The sequence below is a fragment of the Vicugna pacos genome, chromosome 33, assembly GCF_048564905.1.
Source record: "Vicugna pacos chromosome 33, VicPac4, whole genome shotgun sequence".
NCBI classification, from domain to species: domain Eukaryota; kingdom Metazoa; phylum Chordata; class Mammalia; order Artiodactyla; family Camelidae; genus Vicugna; species Vicugna pacos.
In genome coordinates, this window is record NC_133019.1 from 13,770,392 (window position 1) to 13,794,554 (window position 24,163).

Below are 24,163 nucleotides of genomic sequence, written 5' to 3' on the forward strand. Positions count from 1 at the left end.
TTTTTCACTTAATTTCCTATGTCAATAGATATATATATCTTCATTAGTTTTAATGACCACTAAGTATTCTGTTGCATGAATATAAAAGAGAATGTGTAGGTTTTTTTTTAACCAGTCCTCTATTATTGAACATTCCAGGGAGTTCCAGGTTTGTACCACCTTAAACAATGCAACAGTGAACATCCTGGCACTTACCTCTTCATGTATGTGTGGGATTTTTTTTTTCTTTAGGATAAATTTTTAGAAATAAAATTACCAAGTCAAGGATTAACATATTTCTAAGATGTTTATTATACTTTGTCAAATTTTGACATACATTCTACTATGATACACTCTAAATTTTGCACCAAGGTACACCTAGAACCAACAGAAAAATATCGGGTTTTAGATTAGGCTTTGAAGGTAGGGAGAGATGTGGACAGGACACTTGGCATGGAGACAAATTTGGCACAAAAAAAGCAGCTACAAGACACAGAGATGGGGTCTAAACAAGTCATTCCTTTATTCAACGAACATTTATTTGAGCAAAAAGCAGCTACAAGACACAGAGATGGGGTCTAAACAAGTCATTCCTTTATTCAACGAACATTTATTTAAGCCTGTGATCCAGGCTCAGCTCTGTGGTACAAAGACAACAAGACCTTTGAGAAACACAAGAATAGGAGTTGGAAGGAATATGGGTTTGGCTTAAGCGGAACATTCATGTTGGAAGAATGGAAAGTCATGGAGAAGTGTCCCATGGTGATGGGCTTTGAGGACCTGGCTGAGTGCTGGGCTGAGAGCCTGCTTCTGATGATCTGTGGAGTGAGGCTGAGGGGTTAAGAATGAGGCTGTGAGTCACAGACACCTGGATTGCAGTCCTGGTTGTGCCACTTCTAGTCATATAACTCAAACAAGTAATTTAACCTTTAGAGTCTCATTTCTTCAACTATAACATGGAGAGCACAACTGCTACCACATCTGGCCGTGGTGAGGGTGGAATATGGTGTGTGAAGGGCTGAGCATGAAGTAAATACTCAGGAACCAGTAGCCATTGTTCTCGTGTTGAAGGAGGTGGACGGCAGGTAGGTGCAGATCTGAGAAGATACAATGGTCCCCACATCCTTGGCCCAGAGGAGGCTGGGTTCTGGCCAACCCACACTCTCTGTGCAGCCTTAGGGGGCCCCTTTCATGCAGATCTCATAAGGGTTGATGTGGGCTGGTCCAGTTGGCTCTCTGAAAAGGTAAAGAGCAAAAAAGAAATAAGGCTGAAAAAAAAATCACCCCCGACCCTATGTGATCCATGAGGTCCTTGAGACAAGGTCACTTCCGTTCCACCCCATCACTCCTCATGACCACCTGTCACAGCGCTGACCAAGTACTGCGGAGGCCTCTCCAGAGCCAGGCCTTGAGTCTTCCGAGCACCAGGGGCTGCCAGGCATCCCTGTGAGCCTGTGATCTGCCTATTTGTCCAGTGACGACCTGTCAATCTCCCACGGTGTCATTTCCGATAAACAACTTGGAGAGAGTGACACCCTGATACATCAATTCCATCTGAGATTTCTCTGACAGGCCTCCCAGTGCCTGAATCACCGGGGATGATTCACGGCCAGGCGGAGGCACTGATGGACCCTTCCTGGCTGGGCTCCGCGTCAGCCTCACGCTGTCAAAGCAAACCACAGTTTTTCTCCTCAGGCTGGCTTTATCATCTCTTGCCTGCTTCCCAGGGAGGCGGGGGATCTGTTTATGCATGCATGCACACACCCATCCATCCATTCATCCATCCATCCATCTAGCAAATGTGTGTAGGAAAATGTAGCGTTAGTAGGAGTCTCAGAGGGGAGGGAGGAGCTCTGAAGTCACTGTCACAAGATCTGGGTTCCAGAACTGGCTCTCCCTCAGTGTTTCAGCAGCTCCTTTTTTAATTTTCTTTTTCTTTTTTAAATTGAGTTCCAGTGGCTCTTAATAATAAAGAATATGAAAAAGAATATATGTGTATGTATGTGTGTATATCTGAATCACTATTGCGTGCACCAGAAACTAACACAACATTGTAAATCAATTATATTTCAACTAAAAAAAGAAAAATGAAAGAAGTCGTTTAACCTCTTTTAGATGATACAACTGTGAACATCTCTGCTCTGCAGGTAAAAAGATAACATGAAACAATCACGGAACGTTATCCTAGAAGGAGAGAGCTTCAAGACTGTCAGGTTTAACTGCATTTATATTCCTCCATTGAGCAAATATTTATTGGGTGCCCATGTTGTGCCAGGCACTATTTTAGTGTTGGGAATGTATCAGTGAAGAAACAGACAAAAAAAAAATCCTACACTCGTGGGGCTTACAGTCTAATGGAAAGAGACGGAGAGTAAACAAAATAAGTAAGTACAATACATAGTATATTAGGTAGTGATAAGTGCTAAGGAAAAATAGAGCAGAAAAGAAAAGGAATGAAGAGCATTAGGACTGAATTTTAAGTAGGGTAGTCAGCGATGACCTCATGGAGAGGGTGATCTTTGAATAGTGGGAGGGAGAAAAGTCACGTGGCTCCCTGGGGACAGTCTGTTCCCCGGCAGAGGCAACAGCAGGTGGCAAGATCCCCAGGTAGGAATGACCCAGTGTGTGTGCCAGGAAATGCAAGCTCCGTGTGGCTGGAACAGAATACAAACTGGAGAGGCACAGGCAATCAAGGCTCATAGAATCTCCGAGGAAAGGACTTTGGAATTAATCTGAGGGAGATCTTGGAAGGTTTTTGGGGTTTTTGGGTTTTTTTTAAGGGGGAGGGTGCTAATTATGTTTATTTATTTTAATGGAGGTACTGGGGAACTGGGGATTGAACCCAGGACCCCATGCATGTGAAGCATACACTCTACCACCAAGCAATACCCTCCCACCATCCTGGAAGGTTTTGAACAGAGGAGTGATATGGTCTGATTTATCATTTAACAGGACCATTCTGGTGCTGTGTGAAGAGTATAAACACTACTAACAGCTAATAATAATACTTACAGAGCACTTCTTATGGGCTGGGCACGGTTTTAAGTTCTTTTATGCATCTTAACTCAATCAGTGCTCACAACAACCCTATGAGGCAGACTATTATTCCCATTTTACAGATGAGGAAATAAAAGCAGGGAGAGGTTATCAGTTACCTGGTCACACAGCTAATCAGTGACTGAGCCAGGTTTTGACTCTAAGCAGGTTGGCTCCAGGTTCTGTGCTTTCCCTGCCCTACCCTAAGCCGTTAGTAATGCCAGTGGTCTATGGTCAGGCGTGGTGGGGATGCCGGCGTTGAGAACAGATCTGATTCTGGCTGTATTTGAAGGTAGCACCAACAGGTTTTGCTGTCAGATCAGATGCAGGAGAAGAGTCACATTGTTTTTGTTTGTTTACTTGCTTTTTTGTTTTTTTGTTTTTTGAACTTGAGCAACAGGATGACAGGGTTGCTTTCAACTGAGGTGGAGAAAATCGAGGAAGAGAAAGAGCTGGAGTTTGGGACACACCGTTGGGAATTCCTATCAGACATCTAAGTAGCAGGAGATAGGAGCCCCAAAGAAACTGATGACATGAGAGTCCCAAGTATTTGCTCAGTGTCATAGAGCTGGTTAGTGAAAGGGGGTTAAACTCTTCAAGTATGAGCTTTCACCATCTTTGTGCTTCTTAGTATCTTTCCATCTGCAAGGGGAAAGCAAGTCTACTGTGGTCCATCGTTTGTTTATCAAAGTGGAAATCAGGTGCTTCTCCTTCCCTCCTCCTCCCAAGCTGGTGTGATGGTGTCTGCACGCTGTGGTCTGGAGAGGGAATGGGGTGCTGGTGGGGATGAGTAACCCACGCCACCCTTTTCCCAGGTAGTGAAGGAGAGCTGGCTTTAAATATTTACAGAATCTACCATTTCTCCCTCCTCAGAGGAAGGGACCCCTGAAACCTGCTGAACCTGGGGTGTTTGCCCCACCTCCAGAAGTCCGTCCCACGTTGACTGGGAGATGGGTCACAGCATCCTCTGCCACACGGAGCTGGAGAGAGCTGCCTGCCGGTGTTTATTTGGGTGGTGAGCTGCTATTTAAAATCAAGCTTTGTTTCTGAAAATGAGACAGCTGGGGCTACATTTGGTGGATAAAGACATTTTGTTGAACTTTCAAAATGGGGTATTATTTTCCATTTACACTTATTTCAGAGAGAATTGTAAGAAGATGAGATTGTAGACGTGTCTCTGATATGTGGTAATGAGTGATGGATCTTTGAAGGTAAAAATATCTCTAGGATATTCTTTTACTGTTTTTCTTTCTTTCTTTCTTTTTTTTTTTTTTTTTGTATTTCTCTCCTCTCTCTCTCTCCTCTGGGCCTCAGGTTGGGTGGGTTTAGGTTTTGTTTTGTTTTGTTTTTAATACGAAATGAAGAGTGTCTCTGGTGGGAGTACAGACTCTTCTCTGCTCAATGTTTGTCTTAATAAAGGTTAAAAGAAATGAAATAATATGAAAAAGGCTCTCAGGAGACAGGAGCACCAGATGCTGCCTACTCCCTGGGTTGCTGGAAAAGGAGGCAGGTTAGCGGGGCTGCGGAAGCCACAGGTACCCAGAGCGGCTGATCCCACCAAGGCTGAAAACCTCCAGAAACAAAGAAACAAGGGAAGATCAGACGAGAACAAAGGAAAAAGAGAGGCAGCTGGAGTCCAAGAAGACACCGCCATCTTTCTCCACATTCAAGGCTCTCTCCTTCTCTACGGGCTGGCATCGCCAAGGGTACGCATCCCAGAGGAACCAAATTTGACATCTCTCCTCCTGGTTGCCCTCTATCTCCTCTTAATTGCTTTGGAAATAAACCAAGAAGAGAGAAGCTAGAAGGAAAAATAATATTTAGCTTGATCTTCTTGGATAAGGACTCAGACAAGGAAATCCATGGGTGTTTACTGAATAAATAAATGAATGAATCATTAGCCTATCAGCCACTCAAGCAAAGAACCAATACTTGAATCAGGAAATGAATTAAGGAATCAGTGAATTTGGCATAAACTCTCGGATTTCTTAACCTCCTGCTCCCAAACACAGACCTCTTTATCTTTGTCTATTGACAAGGTTAATATCCTCAAAAAACAAAAAGCAAAACAGAAGAACTCATGGAATTTATCACCATCAAAGTCCTGTACCATGCAAGGTGGGCTGTGTCCTCATAAAAATACTAGAAAAAGCCCTGCCCTCTGTGCAGAAGTACTAGGTAGTAGAAACAAAATTTTTTTAAGGAAGAGAAGGAAATATTTTCCAATATACTGAGTTCAAACCAGACACTTCACACTTGCAGGCTAACTCAGGCAGTGGGCAGGGCTACATTTTAGAGCTTTGCCTCCTTTGAAGGTCCTTCCAACTGTGCCTTCCTCCTTGGCGTGTTTCAGGTACAACCACCTTGCAACCGACCAGTACTGATGGATGTGATGGGCATTCGCTCCCTTCTTCAAGGTGAGCTCCCCTTCCTCTCTGGTCACCCAGCATCTTCAGCGCCCAGCACCATGGTGGGAACATGGCGGCCATTGGTAGATGCCTCTTCAATTGAGCATAGTCATGTCCAGAGTTTTCCCCCAAGAACCGTGCCTCATTAGGCTCCAGCAGATGTCAATCGATGCTCAAGTGTAAATAGCAGCTTTGTTTTTTAAGGCCAAATCCCCTGGAGTCATCCTTGACTTCTCCCTGGGATACAATCCATAAATTCCACTGGCATTGGTGAGCTGGCCTAAAAGATCCAGCAACTTGCTAATTAACTCTTCCTAATCACTTGGGGTCTCTGAGATTTCGGATACAGAAGATTCCGTTGAGACAGTGTCCTGCATTTTAACCTGGGGGCAACAGATCGCACGGAGCAAGAAAGGAAGAACTGTTTGTCTCTGAGAGCATAATTGATATTCAGTAAATTGAGAAGGGCCAGCCGGGGATCACATCTGGAGTAGGATGCCAAAAGAAACTCTCCAGCCTGGAGAGGACTATGCAAAAAGCAGAAATGAACAGCCCAGGCCGGGTCACTTTCATGGGCTTTACTGAGCAGAGGGTGGGGCGGTCTGCTTCAAGACTCCACCTCTGGCTCATGGGGAGAGAGACCGAGGGAGATGGATTAGAACGAAAAGACAGGAGAGAGAGGCAAGAATCTACGTGTGATTGATACTTAGGGTACTGCAATTTCTTTTCCTTACCTAGAGGCAGAAATGACCTCCTTCCCTGATGTCAGACCAAGGGGAGGGGGGAGTTTGGCCAGAAGACTAGAGACTCCCAGAGTGTGAGAGAAAGAAGGGCCGTAAGTGATCATCCTCCAGCCCCTTGACCTTGCAGGTGAGCAGACTCAAGCTGAGAGAGGGGGCCGTGACTTGCTCTACCTGGAATCACCATGTCTTCTATAGTCCTCCCCGAGACCCCCCCCCGCCACGCCCATCCGCACCCAAAGGAGGAGACTGGTGTTCCCCAAAGCACACCCCCGTCTCAGGTCATCTTTTTCTTTCTTTTTCCTACTGCCTGAATTCCAAAGGAGCCCTAGATTTTGAAACTACTGTCTCCAGCCCTGGCAAGTCTGAGAACTGGAAGAGGGAGGGAGGGCACAGAGATGAGATGCCCCCGAGAGTCCCTCCGTACTTGGAAGGCAAGAAGGACCGCAAGCCTGGTGCCGGGTTCCCGAATGCCAGTCACCCGGGAGCAGCCGGAGAGCCAGTTCAGCGTGCAGGTAGCCCTGCCCTCTGCCCTGCAAGGTGATGCCACACGTCCCGTGTGTGAATCTGCATTTTTCATCAGCACTTTGGTGATCCCATCCACTGGGTTTAGGAGCCCTGTCCTGGAGGAGAGCACCAGGATGAAACTGGGTGCACGGACGGATGGGGCTGACTTCTTTTGTCCACCCTACCGTGGGAAGGCTTCCCTGCTCACTGCTTCTGACCTCCCCCGTGAGTCGGTGAAGACAAACATGATCAGTGGATCAGAAAAGACACTGGGCTTCTCTGAAGATGCTCTGTGTGTCTGGGGTATGACTGATGCTGATTTCCATTATCATCAGTTCTATCATTCAGTCCTGGAGGGAAGGCTTGGATGAAACAGCACCACACGTGCCCCAGAGTGACCCTTCACCTTACGGTCCACCTTTCACCAGCCTCACCCAGGACGTGTATGTCAGCAACTGACCCCTATTCTAGGCCAGCCCTTGATTTAAGGCCATGGGGGAAGCAATTAAAAGTAATTGAGGTTGCAGCTTCCAAATGAAGACATACTGCCACCCGGAAGGTAATTAATCACCTCCTTGACCCCCGCCCACCTCCCTCCCCTCAACCAACATTTGGTTTAGACCAAACTGGGCCTTTATACCCACATGCATGGCAGACTTCCAAATCTCTCCAAAGCCTCATCATGGCTGATATGCTCTTATGATCATCACAGCTCATCCTCAGTGGTCCCTATTTAACATTTTTTGCATGTACACCAAAGGCAGCAGAAGCCCTGCCCGTGGCTTCTGACCAACTCACATCCCCAAGCCTACTTTGGAACATTTCAAGAAAGAGAAAGGGCAACGGTCCCCAGCTGGTAAATGTCAACCCCCTAGGTTTTCCGCACAAGCCCTAGGTTTTACGTGCCCCGCACTCTTTTAAGCTGATAACAAAGATAACCCATCTGGTCACGGCCTGCCTTCCCTCCCAGGGTGGGCAAGGGATTATGGCTGTTTTGACGCTGGGAGATTCGGAGCTTGTAAAGAGCCCTGTGCTCTGAACAAGGGGACAGTTACATAAGTCCCCCAAGCTTGGCACTGCAGAATGGCGGGCTCCACGTGGCATCTCGTTACAGGGAGGCTGATGGCCACTGCCGAAGATACTGTCACAGGACCCCGGTCTCGGCCTGCTGATGTCCCGCCAGCAGTTGCAGTAAAACGGAAATTAAGTGCGGTGTCATGGCCATTTAGGGCATTAGGAACGGAAGGCGCCCGGGAGCTGCTTCCTGGCCCCTTGCCCACCTTATTAACAAGGTGCAAACAAGGACCGGTGCTGGGAGAGAGAAACAGCTGGAGAAAAGAGACCTTCTCTGCAGGTGGAGCTATGAGGAGAGGCAGCGGATGCAGGGAGGCTGTGTCCCAAATCACCTTGGCTGAGAAGGAAATTGGCTTGATGAATGAGGAAAAAGCATCAAACTCTAGATGAAACTCTTTAAGGAACATTTTCCGGGTTGCTGTTTTTCTCCAGGCCCTGAATTTCCACTCTACCTTCCACCTCCCGCCCCAACACACTCACAGACACACCGCCGGGGGCTGGGGAAGGCGTAGGCAGAGGAGCAAATCAGCATTCTTTGACACCCACCTCGCATCCTCTGCAAGGCCTTCAGGCTAGTGGGTGCCTGCAAGTCTTCCCCCGTCTGCCAAGTTCTCTAGCTCTGAATCTGGGGAAATCCCGGCCTTGGCCACCATCCAGCCCTGGGTACCAGGGCTATTTGCTAAATCAAGACCACAGGACGCAGCACTGGAGGAAGAACTGAGAATGGGCTGCTTTGCTGTTCACCTGCCACGGCTCTCACCCGCTCCCCAAACACCCCGATTTACTCCCCTCAGTCACCCCGACCTTTATTTCTGGCCATTGTCCTGGTTAAATAACTGAAAGGCTCCTCCTAGAAAATGTAGAGCCAGACAGAGTTGGGGATCACAGCAGAGAGGGAGCAAACACCAGGGCTCCTCGCTGCCTCTCTTCACCCCATTCCCACTGAAAAGCACACACACTGCCGGGGGCTCTGTCACCTCTCCCCCAAGTCAGGCTGGCGGCTGGGAGGACCCCGGGACTCCGTACCGTCCATTCCATGTTCTGCCTTCTTATTTCTTTGCCAACAGCTGTAGCAGAGGTGAACTGGGACGCGGGAAACACCAGCTCCCTTTGGATAGAAGGGGGGGAAAAATTAAAAAGCCCGTTTTTCTGTCCTGTCAGGTCTATTTAAGTATTTAATGAGGTGAGATAGTACCAATAAATTTAACATGGCACAATAACTCTGATGATGTGGGCCACAGCCTAATAAGCTTCCATCCCAGGGACAGAAGAGTGATCTCGCCTTCGCTAGATCTTATCGGGTTTGATTGCTTTGTTCAGATATTAAAAAGGTTGAGCAAGGACTTTCGGGCACTGCCACAAATCTGTGCGTATCCTCCCGGCCAAGATAGATTGAAGCCAGGCCTCTTGGAATACAAGGCGGTTTATTTTAATTGACAATCAAAGGGAGTGGAATTGGCAGAAGGGGGAGGGGAGAGGGAGGGGCGGGAGCCACAGCAGGGCCCTGGGGCTAGGTGGCTGGATGGTGTGTGTGTTTTCCCCTTCTCTTCAAAGCTGTAGCACATCTTCAAACCTGAAGCTCCATCCAATTGAGCGTCTTGCTCCTGAGGCTCCAAAGAGTCTTTTTCCCACTTGTCTTGAGCAGGGAGACGGGCCCACTGGCCCGAGTGTCACCAGTGACTCCTGTCCTTGCCTCCCGCGGGTGGGGCATGCTGCGGACACTTCCCAGGCACTTCTGTCCAGCCCTGGCTGCTGCCCCCACTTGCACAGACCCTGCCCTCTTCTTCGTCCACAGATTTAAGGGGCTGGTGCTAAAGCTCTTTGCTTTTAATTGAAGTATAGGTGATTTACAATGCTGTGTTCGTTTCTGGTGTACAGCAGAGTGATTCGGTTATACCTGTATATATTCTTTTTCATATTCTTTATCATTATAGGTTATTACAAGCTATTGAATATAGTTCCCTGTGCTAAACAGTAGGACCCTGCTGTTTATCTATTCTATATATACTAGTTTGTATCTGCTAATCCCAGACTCCTAATTTATCCCTTTTCCCCTTCCCCTTTGGTGACTGTAAGTTTGTGTTTATGTCTGTGAGCCTCTTTCTATTTTGTAAATAAGTTCATTTGTATTATTTTTTTAGATTCCACATATAAATGATATCATATGATCTTTGTTTTTGTCTGACTTACTTCACTTAGCATGATAATCTCTAGGTCCATCCATGTTGCCACAGGTGGCATTATTTCATTCATTTCTATTCTATTCATTGATAGTCTATTGTGTATATATACCACAACTTCTTTATCCAGTCATCTGTTGATGTCTTGGCTACTGTAAATAGTGCTGCTATGAACACTGGGTTGCATGTGTCTTTTCAAATTGGCATTTTCTCTGGATTTATTCCCAGGAGAGGGATTGCTGAATCACATGATAACTATTTTTAGGTTTTCAAGGACTCTCCATACTGTTTTCAATAGTAGCTGCACCAAATTACATCCCCACCAACAGTGGGCATACTATTCATACCAGTAATACTGCTATGAACATTCTTACACAAGACTCTTTGTAGACAGATGTTTTTATTTCTCTTAGATAAATCATTAGGAGTTGTATTAGTCATCATAAGATAGGTGTATGTTTGGTTTTTTAAAAAAAACTCCCAGATCTTTTTTCAGAGTGATTGTGTACTATCACGGACAATGGCTGGGAGTTACTGCTACTCCAGCATCTTTGCCAACACTTGATGCTGTCAGTCTTTCTAATTTTAGTCGCTCTAACGGACATGTGATCATACCTCATTGTTGAGCACTTTTTCATGCGTTTCTTGGCCAAATGTAAGCTTTCCTTAGTGAAGTATTTGTTCAAACTTTTGCCCACTTCTTGATCCTGTGGTTTGCCTTTTCATTATTGAGTTGTAAACAGATCTTTACATGTCCCAGATACCAGTTCTTTGTCAGATATATGTTGCAAATATTTTCTCTCAGTCTGTAGCTTGCTTATTTGTTCTCTTAATAGTGTCTTTGGTGAGCAAATTTTCCTGTTTTGATAAGACTTAGCTGTAATTATTATTTTTTTTATTTTACAGCCATTGTTATCCATGTCCCCAAGTCACGAAAATTTCCTAGGTTTTCCTCTAGAAGATTTATAGTTTTAGCTTTTACATTCAGGTCTATAGTCCATCTCAAATTCATTTTTATATGTGGCATGAGGCAGGGTCAAGGTAAAAAATTTTAATGTAAATAACCAGTTGTTTCAGTGAAAATTGTTGAAAGACTTTCTTCCATGGTGGATGAATTTTGCACTTTTGTCAAAAAGCAGATGACTGTATAAGTGTAGGTCTATTTCTAGGCTCTCTGTTATGCTCCATTGATTGATGGATTTTTTAAGAAAAATTCTTAGAAAGTTTGAGCTTGGAGGAAACTTTGAAATTCTTTAATCTATTGGTTTACAAACTTTCTTAGATCACAGATCCCTTTAAAATTTGATGAATATTTTGGACCATTTCTAAAGAAATTGCACACAGATATAAATATTTGCATATAATTTTAGTGGGGAAAGCGGTGATAGTCCTTTGAAGACTGTATCTTGAATCTCATATTTTATAGAAGAGAAAACTGAGGGCCAGAGAAATGACATGATGTTTTTCAAAAGCTACAAAGTTTAGCTAACGATGGAGCTCAGGCTAGAACACAGAGCCTTTCATTGTGTTATCCCATCCCCCTCAAAAATGAGTAAGTCACAGATTCTATTATCCAAGAGCTTACATTTGAGTGAGGAGGTCCAGCATATTCACAACTAACCATAATAGAAAGCATTGCCAGGTAAGGACCAAACCAGAAATATACCATGGGAACATGGAGATTCTGGATAATCATGGGAGGCTGCATGGAAAAGGAGGTGTTTAAGCATAACCAAACAGATGTGGAGAAAGGACCTCCAGTCCAAGGTCTTCCAAAATGAGCAAAAGGTCTGGAGTAGAAAAGACTAAGCCCCTCAGAGCTAAAATCTGGGTCTGTGTAGGTATAAAGCAATAGACATCAACGTAGTAATAAAAGTATTTTGATGCTCATAATAATACTCGTCCCATTCCTTCTGATGGAGGAAGACTCAGTGGCTGGGGAAAGCGTCCTATGGGTTGGTATATTTTTTACACTCTGTCCCTGAAGCTATCACAACTGTGAATTGAACCCCCTGTGTTTCTGCACGTATTTATTTAGAAAGGCAGTCTGAACAACCTCAGGGTAAGAAAAGTGGAGAAGCAGGGCGGGAAACAGCCGAGTAGAAAGAATCCATAAGTTGTTCTCAGCAGACCTCACATTGAAACCTGTCCCTAAAATGTACTAATTGTGTGATCTTGTGAAAGTTATGTAACCTTTATGACCTCTCATTTCCCTGTTTGTAAACTGAGACGAATCTTAACACCAGTCTCCCAAAGTTGTTGTGATGTGTCAAAGAAATAAAATACGTGAAAGCATGTCACCCTGAGCAGAGAACTGTGCAAAGGGGGAAGTGATCATTATTATAAAGACTTGTCTTGGCCTCAGCTTTAGAAACCTATTCTTCTGGGCAATGACTCAGGGAGGCGGGAGGGGCCAAGGGAGACAAAGGCCCCACACTTACTGCCAGTCCTTGAACAACGCCTTCCATCCTCAAAGGCAAAGAGTTGGTTGGATGGCCCAACTTTACACATACTGATAGGCTTCTTCTTTTATGTTTCCTATTCAAAGCATCCTTGAAGTTTATTTAACTCTATCTCTACTGTGTCTTTGGGAAGTGGAGTGGTCTTAGGAAAGGAGAGAAAGTAAAGACATATTATTTCCCCAGACTGCATTTACTGTATCAGTCAGAATAGGCTAGGTAATGCTGCAGTAACAAACTCAAAGTCTCACTGACCTGGAATAACAAAGAGTATTATTTTGTGCACAACAGAATAGAATATAGAATAGAGCTGAGGACTTGGTTCTTTATCTCCTCACTCCGGGACTAAACTAACAGAGCAGCCACTATTTCAAAAACTACCAGTCACTGTGATAAAAGAAAAAACAATTTGGGAAGATCTCATATCAATAATAAAATACTCTGGCCTGGAGTGGCACCTGTGACCTCTGCTTACAACTCATTGCCACCTGGTCACACAGTCAAACCAGACTCTAAGGAGGCACTCTTAAGGAGGCCAAGAACTAAAAACCCATCATATGTGTAGAAGGTGGATTTAAAAAAAATTAAAAAAACAAAATAAAATAAAATAAAAAGGAGATGGAGAACTGGAAATGGGATAAGTCACTCTTAGGACTGCCCTCTTCCCTGGACCCATCACACTGTCCCACATTCAGTGGCTTTGTATGTTCTTTTTCTTCTCCTTGGAATGCCATTATCTCTTCCAAGAGAGCAATTATTCATGTTCGAAGACTCATTCAAATGTGCCCCCGGCTCTCGAAGCCACTCCACAACTCCTTATCACACTGTATTGCAATGTTGAATTTATCTATTTCCCTCCTATACCGAGAACTCCCTTAGAGGACAAGATAGATGCCTGTAGGCTGAATCAATGAATTCTGCTCCTCCTTCCCCAAGAAGATCTGATCTGAATCCCCCATCCCCACTTCATAAATGGCCCAGAACATTATGGAAGGAGAAAAACAAGTTTTGCCACACCTTTTCCCAGTACCTTCACCACAGTAGTGACCATTTAGCAAATGCTCGATTGTACCAGGCACAGTTAAGAGAGCTAGTTACGCGTTTAACTTCATCCTCTCAACAACATGACAAGGCCCCTTGTGGTCCAGATTACAATATTAAAGGTTAGAGAGGTTTTGTGACCTGCCCCAGGTCACAAAGATAGTAAGTGAGAAAACCAGGCTTGGAATCTAGGTTTATTGGTGGCTACAATCTGTGCTTTTAGCTTCTCACTGTGTTGCTTCCACAGGTTACAGAGATTGGCCACTGATGGAGGTCCGTCCCAGCAGGACTCTGATTGTCCCACTTTCTCTAAGCACACTGCTGACAACAAAGACAGAGAAGTTCCTCGCCCATAGTCCCTAATCAGATGTGTGCGAAGATTAGAGAAGGAAGATACACTAGGAGCCCCACTCCATCACGGTCCTGTTCGGTTGGAGCCCAAAGGAAAACCGATCACAGAAACCGGCCTGCTCTGACCATGACAATAAGAAGACTGGTATGAACTGTTCATTGAATTGAGATGATTTAGCCTGAAAAAAGAAAACTAAGAGTGACTTAATAAATGTTGGTTGATGACCAGATGTTCACTAAATCCACTGAGGATTAAAAAAAGACAGCACTTAAAATTCAGCTTGGGGGATTTCAATTAGGCAGCAAGAAGACTTTCTTAACAGCAAGGAGTATTAAATACCTTTGGCTAATGAGGGGCGGTGGAAACTTCTTTGAGTCTAGAGTCCTATTCAGTTATTTATTCGTTTATATATTTAGCCATTTATTCATTCCTTCAGCAATCATTTATTAACGAGACACTGTGCTGGGTACTAGAAATACAAATATGAGTGAAAAATAATTCTCTGCCTTTGAGACTCTCTTCCTAGAATCTTTTTTCAAGGTGTAACATTTCTTTGAAAGATATACAACAGCTCATAAGACTTTAATGCAAATACATTTTTCCATATCCCAGGGAGGCCCTGGTTACCAGACTTGTGGTATTTTGTTTGAGATGATAGAGGGTGAAAGGAAAGGGAGGGAAATTTTTATGGTTGAAGATTCTTTTGGTTTCCTATGGCCACTGTAACAAAACTACCACAAACTTAGTCGCTTTAAACAACATATATTTAGTCTCATACCATCTGGGAGGTCAGAGTCTGAAGTCAGTTTCACTTGGTCAAAGTCAAGGTGTCAGCAGGGCTGATTCCTTCTGCAGGCCCTGAAGGGGAGAATCTTTGGCTTTTTCCTGTTTCAGTGGCTGCCCGTATTCCTTGGCTCGTGGCCCCCTCCTCCATCCTCCAAGTTCATCATTCCAGTCCTTCCCTTCCATTGTCACATCTCCTGTCTCTGCTTCAGACTCCTCCTGTTTCTCTCTCAGAAGAACTGTTGTGATTACATCCTGTGCATGGTGATCACCCAAGACAATCTCTCCATCCCAAGATCCTTGACTTAATTACATCTGCAAAGTCCCTTTTGCCAGAGAAGGTTACATTCACAGGTTCTAGGGATTTAGGACATGGATGCATTTGGGGGGGCCATCCACAAGAACAGAATGACTATTACAGCAACTTTCCCTGCTTGGCGACTGTATCCAGGATGGGCCCTGATGTCCTACATTGCTGAGGTCATCGTGGACGATGGGAGAGTATCTTGGCCAGGGTCCCATAACTGGCTGATGCTGGCAGTTGCTGAATTTACCCTGTGAGATGGTTAGCCCTGTGGGGGAGTTTAGGTATTAAACAGCTAAAGGCAAGACAATGGATGAAATATGATAACTATGTAAGCTTAAAAAGCTAAAGATCTAATCTGTTTAGAAACAATAATTAGTACATATATGTAAACTAAAAGCATGTGCAGTATACTGCACATATGTATTTACATGCAATGCAGTGTGTATGTGTAGTCGAACTGTAATAATTCTACATAATAAAAGATAATTAAAAGCAAAAAAAAATAATAATGGATGAAATAAACCTTCTACATCCACTTCAGACTATAACGATGGCTGACACTTACTAAGCATTTATTGTATCCCAAGTACCATGCTGAGCACTTTATATGTATCATCTTTTAAAGTTATTTACCAAAATAATCTGGGTACATAGTTTTAAATATATATATAAATATAGTGCTAAAAAACTCAAATAATAGCAATCTTCTGATCTACCCCACCTCGCCGCTTCAGTCCAACAGAGATAAACTCTCTTAAGTCTTGGTAACTTTCTACCGGCATTTACTTCCAATTTTCAGTAATATATTTATCCTGCTATTTCTGCTATTTCTTGAGTTATCAGTTTCAGACAGTTTCTACTCAATTCCTATTATTGCAGGTGAGTATCTCCCTCTCTCATACACCACCTCCTTCTTCCTACTGTCTCTCCCCTATCTTTCTGATGTAATTATATCACAATTTAGAGTTAAATTAGTAGTCTGTATTTATACTATTATAACTGTATAAGTATTATTCACTGCTGAGCCAGGTAGTTTCCCATAATTATGTGTCATTTCTCGAAGATTGTTTTTCCTGGAGTTTATAATTGCCTGACCTTTTAAAAATGTGCTGCTTTATGTGAATCAATTACTCTTTTCTCTCTCTCAAATGCTCCAAATGATCAATCACCCAGTAATAATTTCCAAAATATTTATATCCATCAATTTCTTTCCTCCCCATGGTCCTCCATCCTCCCATTCCTATCTTGACTTTTTTCCTCAAGGTGGGTGCAAAGCTGTTGACCCAGGACTTTGCTGTCGTCATCTTCCTGCACCAGATACCCAAGCCCCTACACCAGGTTAGTGTTAGACCTCAGATGTGAACCCAAGTTTGTCTACATCAAGATCCCACACCCTTAGCGACCACGCTATACGGCACCTGTAAGTCAAGCATTCGAAAGAGCAGCTGTAACGTTTGAGCAGGAGGTAGCTGCTACATGCCAGTAGTTACTGCTGGTGGTGGTGTTGCTTTGGAACTCTACACTTGCACAAACTTTCAAAACAGATGACAGTTCTCAGAGTGTTGGGATTTGCTCTTCACACCTGGAATAAACAGTGTGCAAACAGGGAATTTTTTTTAACCTCACAGACATTTCCATGTAGGTTCGTTGCCACTTTGGGAATCCTTCTTTCCTACTGGAAGGCTTTGTTCAGAAGCAACATCTGATGGCTGTGGGGTGTTTTTCTCTCCCTGGTTTATTTATTTCCTCTACCTTTCCCCCTAGGTCTGGGATGAATTCCAGTGGGCACATAGCCTGCCCAACCAGAGGGGCAATGTAGCTTCCATCTGAACCATGCACCCCTCTCTCTATCTACCCCCTCTCCCCCTAAACTCACCCCCACATGCAGACTCCTGGGCACTCAGCACCAACTGCTGAAGACAAGAAAAAGGTCCAGTCAGTGTCAGAAGACATGAGTTTTATCAACCTTCTAGACTGGAATCATGATGGTGAGGGGCACAAGGAGGGGAGAAGGAGGGAAGGGAGCTAAGAGGGGGTTTAAGGCTGCGTCAAATATACCTAAATGTCATTTTCATCTTCTCTTTAATATTCCCAACTCCACCACAAACATAGACAGAAGCCATGGAGAAGCTAAAATTACAACCAGATTTTACCAGGGAGTTCCCACAGGGTAGAAACCCTTTTGGAAGCAAAACCCTGTTGATGCAATTCCCCTGAAGTGGTCTTGCCCCACAGCTCTCTCTCCTAGCTTCTCCCTTTCTCTTCTCCCTCCATCTTTCCCTCCTCTGTCTCCCTTGTTTTTCTTTGGTGCCCCTTCCTTTTAAAAAAAAAAAAAAACAGCTACCCTCTTGTTTATCTGTTTGTGCTGCCTGTGTGTGCAGCTCGGGGACCTCCCTAGAATAGTTTATTATGGCTTTTCTGTTTAGCTCGACTGCAGTATAGCAGAGGTAATACGATCATGTCTCAGCTCCATATGGTCTCGGAGGCTGACAAGCAGAACAACCTCTGCTTTGTTTGTGTTTAACTTATGGTGCTATGTGAGCCACGTGGGGCTGCTGCGCTGGGTTCCTCCCGCAGGACAGATCAGAGGAGCCAGGCTCTACCTCATCCCCGCCCACCCCGTTCCACACACACACACACACACACACACACACACACACTTCAAAACAACTCAGGGTTAGCAAACAAAAAACAAAAACCTCAGGGCATGGTGGAGGGGGAAGGATAAAGATCAAGTCCAGAGAACATTAGGAGGCGTACAGGGAAGGCAGTGTTCAGGGACGGTGGAGGTGAGAAGGGGGAAATGAAGTAATATTTATTGAGGCGCGAACGTATTTTCCTAGACTCTTGCGTCACAGTCCTCGTACATCTTTTCAGAATATATATTGTGCCCCGTTTTCTCTCAGAGGAAACTGAGATCAGGAATCTACTTGGCCTTTTCCCTAGTAAGTGGTAGACCTGGAAATGAACCCCTCTCTGTTTGATCCCCAAAGCTATTCCCAGTCCACTACGATGTTTCTGTCTACAGTGGGTGGGTGGGCAGGGGGGTGCAGGTCTCCACAGCTCTTCTCGGCAGAGAGCCTGGACTCTGTAGGCAGTGAGCAGGGCAGATCACCACCCTCCCAGACTTGAAACAGGAGTGTATCATCATCTTTAGACAGACTCTGAGCAGGCATAGCACCCCCTCCCACATGAGCCAGTGAGGTACCAAGTCTCGAAAGCATTTTGGAAACGGTTAGATTTCAGTGCAGCATACCTACGAGGTGGCGTCATCATTGCTACAGTTATAATAATGAGGTTTTACCTAAAAATGCAGGGGGCGATTCAGTGGAGAGGAGTCGGGAATATGTCAGAGATGGAAAAATGGAAGACCCAAGCCACAAGTAATTATTGGGTATCTTTAAGTTACTAAGAGCTATTTTTTTTTTATTTTAAAGCATTTGGTAGACAGATCCACTGACCACATAGCTTAGATTTTTCTGGATAATTTCAATTCTCAATATTCTCTTTAACAAAAGAGAACCATTGATGGGTGTTGTAAGTCCAGGATTTGGATTTGGCATCTGAACCATACGAAATAATAACAATAGCTAGTATCGGTTCCAGTCTCCTCATGAGCAGATTCTGTTCCAAGTGCGATTCATTCACGATCTCACCTAATCCTTGCAACCAGTGGTGATGCAGATGCTATAATTAAGAGTACCTGGCTCACAGAGGGGATCCAAAAATACTTGTTGAATGAATATCACCCCTATTCTCTAGAATAGGAAAATGACCAGAGAGAGATTCCATAACATGTCCAGCATCACACAGCTGGTGGAGGGGTCAAGCAGGAATGTGAACCCAGGCAACCTAACGGCCACCTGCCCACCGGACCACTGCCCGGCCCAGCCCGCGTTTCTGACCCCCTCATTCTATTGCTTCTCCATAAGGCTCTTAGGTGGATTTTTCCACCTGAAAGATCGTGTGATCCAGTTTCTAGTTGGAAATATCCAACCACTCGAGGTGCAAAATGTGGCAAAGGGACCCTGTGTGGCTCCAGCCGTGATGGGGACCCTACCGAAGCTGAAGAAGCGCAAAAGTGGTGAGAGCGTGACTTTCTCTACATTGACTCATTTATTCTTCTCACCCACTTTATGAGATCAGCTTTATGAACCCCATTTTACAAATGAGGAAATTGATATAGTAGAGGTTAAAACCAGGGTTACACCAATAGCCAGCATCCAAAAGGAAATAAATAAATGTCATGGGGAGCCTTGAAGAAGAAACGGAATTTTTTTTTAAAAAATCATGCTTAAGAGCCTAATCATGAGAGGAAGAAAGAAGGTAGGGGAGGGTGTTCGTTCTTTCCCTCGGAAGCAGGAGTGGGCTAAGGGGAGGTGATATGTACGTGAGCATTCATATTTTTTAGTACCAGCTAATTGAACCCCCTGATTCTCCTCCACCATCTTCCCACTTACTTCCCAACAGCCGCTCACTGCAAGAGCCTGGAGCCCAGAATACCTCCTAATTTCACCAGAGCCAAGGAGAGAGGGCTTTGTGCTCACTTTGGGCTCATCTCTAAAAAAGAGGGTGCCCAGTATACATTCATGCAACAAATATTTGTGGAGGACCTCCCATGTACCAGGCACATTTCTAGACATCTAAACAGATCAGTGAACAAAGCAGACGGGAGAAAAAAAAATACCCCTACCTTCATCGAGCTTACGTTCTACCAAAGAGGCTTACAGTGTTGCAAATCATCGGTTCACTGACCTTCCTCAAAGAAACGTCAGTCCTCCACGGACCCCAGAGACAGTGACGCAGCTTCGAGGTGCTAGCCTGTCGTCACATCCCCCAACACCTGCCCCTCCTTCACCAGAAGAGCATCCAATAAAGCGGTAAGTCAGAGCCCGCCCCACCCGCGCCTCTGACTCCGCCCCTCTCAGACCCCGCACCCCGAGCGCGGGCATCTTCATTGGTTGGCATCATAAATGTGCAATGCCAGCCGGAGAAGAGCACCCAGCCCTACCCGCTCTGCCTTGCATCCATAACAACCTTATCAAAGGGTTTTTTTTTTTCCCTGAGCACAGAGAACAGAGAGCCCTCCAGGTTTTGATTCATAGCAGGGGAAGGCTGGATGTGCTGAAAGCTGATTGAAATCAGCGAGGTCAACAAAATAGAGCTGAAAGTGCACAATAATTGGGAGAGAAGCCTCTCTTCCTCGTTTTCGTGCGATCCTCTGCACTTTATAGCCCCTGCTTTTAAAGGGGAGTCTTTGTCTTACACACTTTATTGCATTTGGTGTGTGTTGTATTTGTAGAAACTTCGAGTTGCTGACCCACCGTTTCCTCTCCCTTTGTCCTGCAGTCCACTGGGTGTTTTGGTAGGGGCGGGGGGTGGCGGTTGAAGGGAGGGGGCTTTAGACTCTCTGGGGTTTCAAGCTGGGAGGAAATACACACACATACCCTTAGGTTTTGTTTCAGGAGAGGAAAGTCGGCTCTCTACCCATAGCCCTTTGGTGCTGATAAGAGCACTTCATATCACTGTGTATGGAGGGTGCAATTCTAACTAACTCAAGGGCAAGGGCAATACATTGTATTCAAAGTCTGCATCTGCACCCCCACACCCCCCCCACACACACACACCCCAGGGAGGCACCAAGGATATAAATGGAAAGTGACACTGTTCACACTCTCGAGTCAGCACCTGAGTTAGCTGAGTGTTGTGTATTTGAAGGTTTGGAGGCTCATGGAGACTGGACTAGGGCATTTTAGCCACTGGAGTCCACCCCTTCTGAAGGAACTTGGTGTCCTGCTCTCCCAAGTGTTGACGATTTATTCCATCTCACTCTCTGCCCAAAGGAGTTGGCTGTCTCTTTGGAGCCCCTCCCCCTGTTGAGGACAAGGCACGGTGCCTTAATCCCTGATCACAGAGCCAAACTCGGGAAGTTCTCATGACTGCCATCTAAGCGGAGCAAACACCAGGAATAGGTTTCTTCTGGGATTGAGAGCCCTTCCTGGTGGCTTACAAGGGACTTAAAGATACATGCTGCCACCTACGTAAGGGAAGTGGGGACTTCGTGGTCCCAGATCGCAGAACGCTCATCTCTCCATTTGTAAATGTATAAGAGACTGAGGCAAGGAGTTCATTCAGTAACAACGTTAGCCAGAGAAGCAGCCAGTTCTGCCATCACCTCTCATGGGAGCCATTGCAAAGTCCTCCGAATGGCTCTCTCCCTGTGCCTGTCTACGTTTCAAGCTGCTACCCCAGTAACACCTCTGAGAAACAAATCTGACCCATAGTAACAAGTGTTGGCAAGGATGTGGGGAAACTGGCACCTTATATATTGCTCGTGGGAATGCCAAATGGTGTAGCTGTTTTAGAAGACTCAAAATGTCACGTACAGTTACCTGTAAAACCCAGAAATTCCACGCCCTCATACCCAGAGGAAATGAAAACGTGTTTACACTGAAACGTGTGCATGAATGTTCATAGCGGCATTGTTCATAACAGTCAGAAGGTAGAAGCAACCCAAATGTCCACCAACTGATGAATGGATAAATAAAACGTGGTATAGCCATACAATAGAATATTATTCAGCACCAAGAAGGACTCTCAAAAGCATTATACTAATGAAAGAAGCCAGTCACAAAGGACCACATATTATGAATCTATTTATATGAAATGTCCAGAGAAGACAACGCTATAAAGACAAAAAAGCAGGTTAGCAGTTGAATATACAAAAAAAAAATACATTGGACACTTTTAATAGGTGAATTGCATGGTGTGTGAATTATATCTCAATATAACGGTTACTCAAAAAAGAAGGGAAAAAGTTAAATCTGCTCATTTCCCTGCCAAAGACTTCCTCTGGTTTCCCATCACCCAAAAATAAAATCCAAGCTCCTTGGCCTGCCATGAAAAAAGTCCCTTGACAATTTGGTTCTACCCTATTTTTCAGCTTCGTCTACCCCTCCCCTTGACAAGCACCCAAACCCCTGAGCTGCTCCTGTCCTGGAACAGAACGTGCTGTTCCTGCCACAAGAAGCCAGGCTTTCCCCTGGTGCTAGTGCCACATGGCATGCCTTGCCCTGATCTGCACCTGACAAGTGCTGGCTTATTCTTCAGGATCCAAGATGAGCATCACCTCTTCTGTGAAGACTTTCCCAGCTTTCTCAGGACTAGTTTCTCCCATGTCTGGGCTGCCACGACACACTATTTATAGTCTATTCTGTTGCTTATCGCATTTTATTTTAATTACCTGTCTACAGAGTGCCTTCCCCACCAGCCTGGACCATGGACACTTCAAGGACAGCATCTTTGCCTTATTTATCTTTGTACCCTCCTCTCCTCCTTACTCCACATATCACTAAACAAGTGCAGAGAGAGAGAATTGCACAGCTCGGACCACGCACAGCTTAGTGTCCAACCCATAAGAAATAGCTAACAAATGTAAGAGGGAACATTTTTTTCTTGCTTTTTTTAAATGGAAGTACAATTGACTTATGATATTATGTTAGTTTCAAGTGTACAGCATAGCGGTTCAGTATTTTTATAGATTCTACTCCATATAAAGTTACTATAAAGTATTGGCTAGATTCCCTGTGCTGTACATTACATCCTTGTAACTTACTTATTTCATACCCAGTAGGTTTAACTCTTGATCCCCTTCGCCTGTCCAAGAGGGAACATTTAATGTTCCCAAATGTTAAAGGGAGGGGAGAAGGGAAAGCAGGTGAAGGAGACAGAATTTGGCACTGGAGGAACGAGGTTTGTAGCTCGTTCACTCCTTCAGACTGGGCTACCATGGTGGACAACTTGACTTCCATTTTCTCCCTCACAAAAGATAATGCAGAGCTGGGTTTTCTGATCATCATATTAAATAACAGTAGCTGAGTGGTGATCCTGTGTTGGTCACCTGTGTTAAAGGAGTTTACAGACATTATTTCATGAATCCCTTTGACAACTCTTTGAAAGTCTTATTGTGCACATTTCACAGGTGGAAAAGCTCAAGGCATTCAGAGGTCCGTTTCTGGACCCCACAGCCTGAGCTTTCAGTCACCGCGACAACTTGCATGTGTGAAAACTGCTCGCTGCTGCTTGTTATATCACTTTCAGAGGGCCCCGGAGACGAACAGCACCCTAAGAACAGTTTTCGGACTTGAACTGGATTCAGCTCAAAAGGCTCTGCCTTTCACATCCCTTGACTACCCTGGGCCTCCCAGACTTCACCACGGGGCAAACGTACACATGTTAACCTCCCTCCGCTGCTCTCTGCCCAGCCAGGTCTCACTCATTTTGAGGACACGATTCAAATCGAATCTCCTTTAAGACATCTTCTTAAACAACATTTCCTGTGTTTTTCAAGGCCTTACGCTCTGAATCACTTATTTTAACCACAGCCTCTAAATTTCGCCTTCCATTCACAGACAAAATTGTCGATTTATACCCCTATTTCTATCTCCTTCCTGCCCACTGATTGGATGGCATCCTGCAAGACAGATGCTGTCCTCGCCTTGTAGTTTCATTAGAACTACATTCCTTGGCATTACCAGCACCCCCGCCTCCGAGGCAGCTCCAACGCATCTTCCAGAGCGCTGCTCCCTGGTCCTCTCAGCACTTGACACATGACAACACTGACTCTGCCTCCTTGGACCCTCCCCCTTCCCTCCTCAGCAGTGCATCATGTCTTCACTGGCCCTCCGCCCCCCCCCCCAAATCCTGCACTCCCTTCCCTCCTAGGGACTGTCCCAGGCTCAGGTGTGTGGCCCTAGACCCTCCAGCTTTCATATGCTCTACCTTGAAGTGTGATGTCTTCTGTATCTTAAGCTCCAGCCCTGACTTCCTTCCTTAGCTCCAGCAGAACATCTCCAACTGCCTTCTGGACATTTCTAATTGGATACCTCACGGTCACTTAGCATTGAATCTGCCTGGACCACATGACCGCTGCTTTTATATAATAAGAGCTGTAAAGATCTTGAGAAACTATAAAATATCTATGCCGTGTTTCCACACCCCACACTAACCTGGTCCCTATCAGACTGTCATATAAACTTGTTTACCGAACCAAGTGAGTCATCTGAGATGGGAACGCTCACTTTTTCAAGGAGATAGCTAGATCTACATAGACCCATCTGGCTCTGCATATTGCCTGAGATACCAGCTCCTGTATTTGGTACTGGGACCCTTTCAACTCATTGTCAAGAAATCATCATTTGGTACCTATCCCGTGCCTGGCCCCATGCTGGATGCTTCTGGAGATACGTTGGTGATTGTGTGACATTAAACCTACCATCAGGCAGATTACAGCGTGGA

At 45.0% G+C, this 24,163-nt stretch overlaps 1 long non-coding RNA gene across 1 annotated transcript; it reads right to left on the bottom strand.

Annotated features, from left to right (window-relative positions):
* Window positions 1-551: 551 nt before the first annotated feature.
* On the bottom strand, window positions 552-19,708 carry LOC140691204 (uncharacterized). Its single transcript, XR_012066762.1, has 2 exons — window positions 19,560-19,708; window positions 552-1,215 (listed from the first exon to the last, which is right to left on the bottom strand). It is a non-coding gene; the product is annotated as an uncharacterized lncRNA (long non-coding RNA).
* Window positions 19,709-24,163: the final 4,455 nt, after the last annotated feature.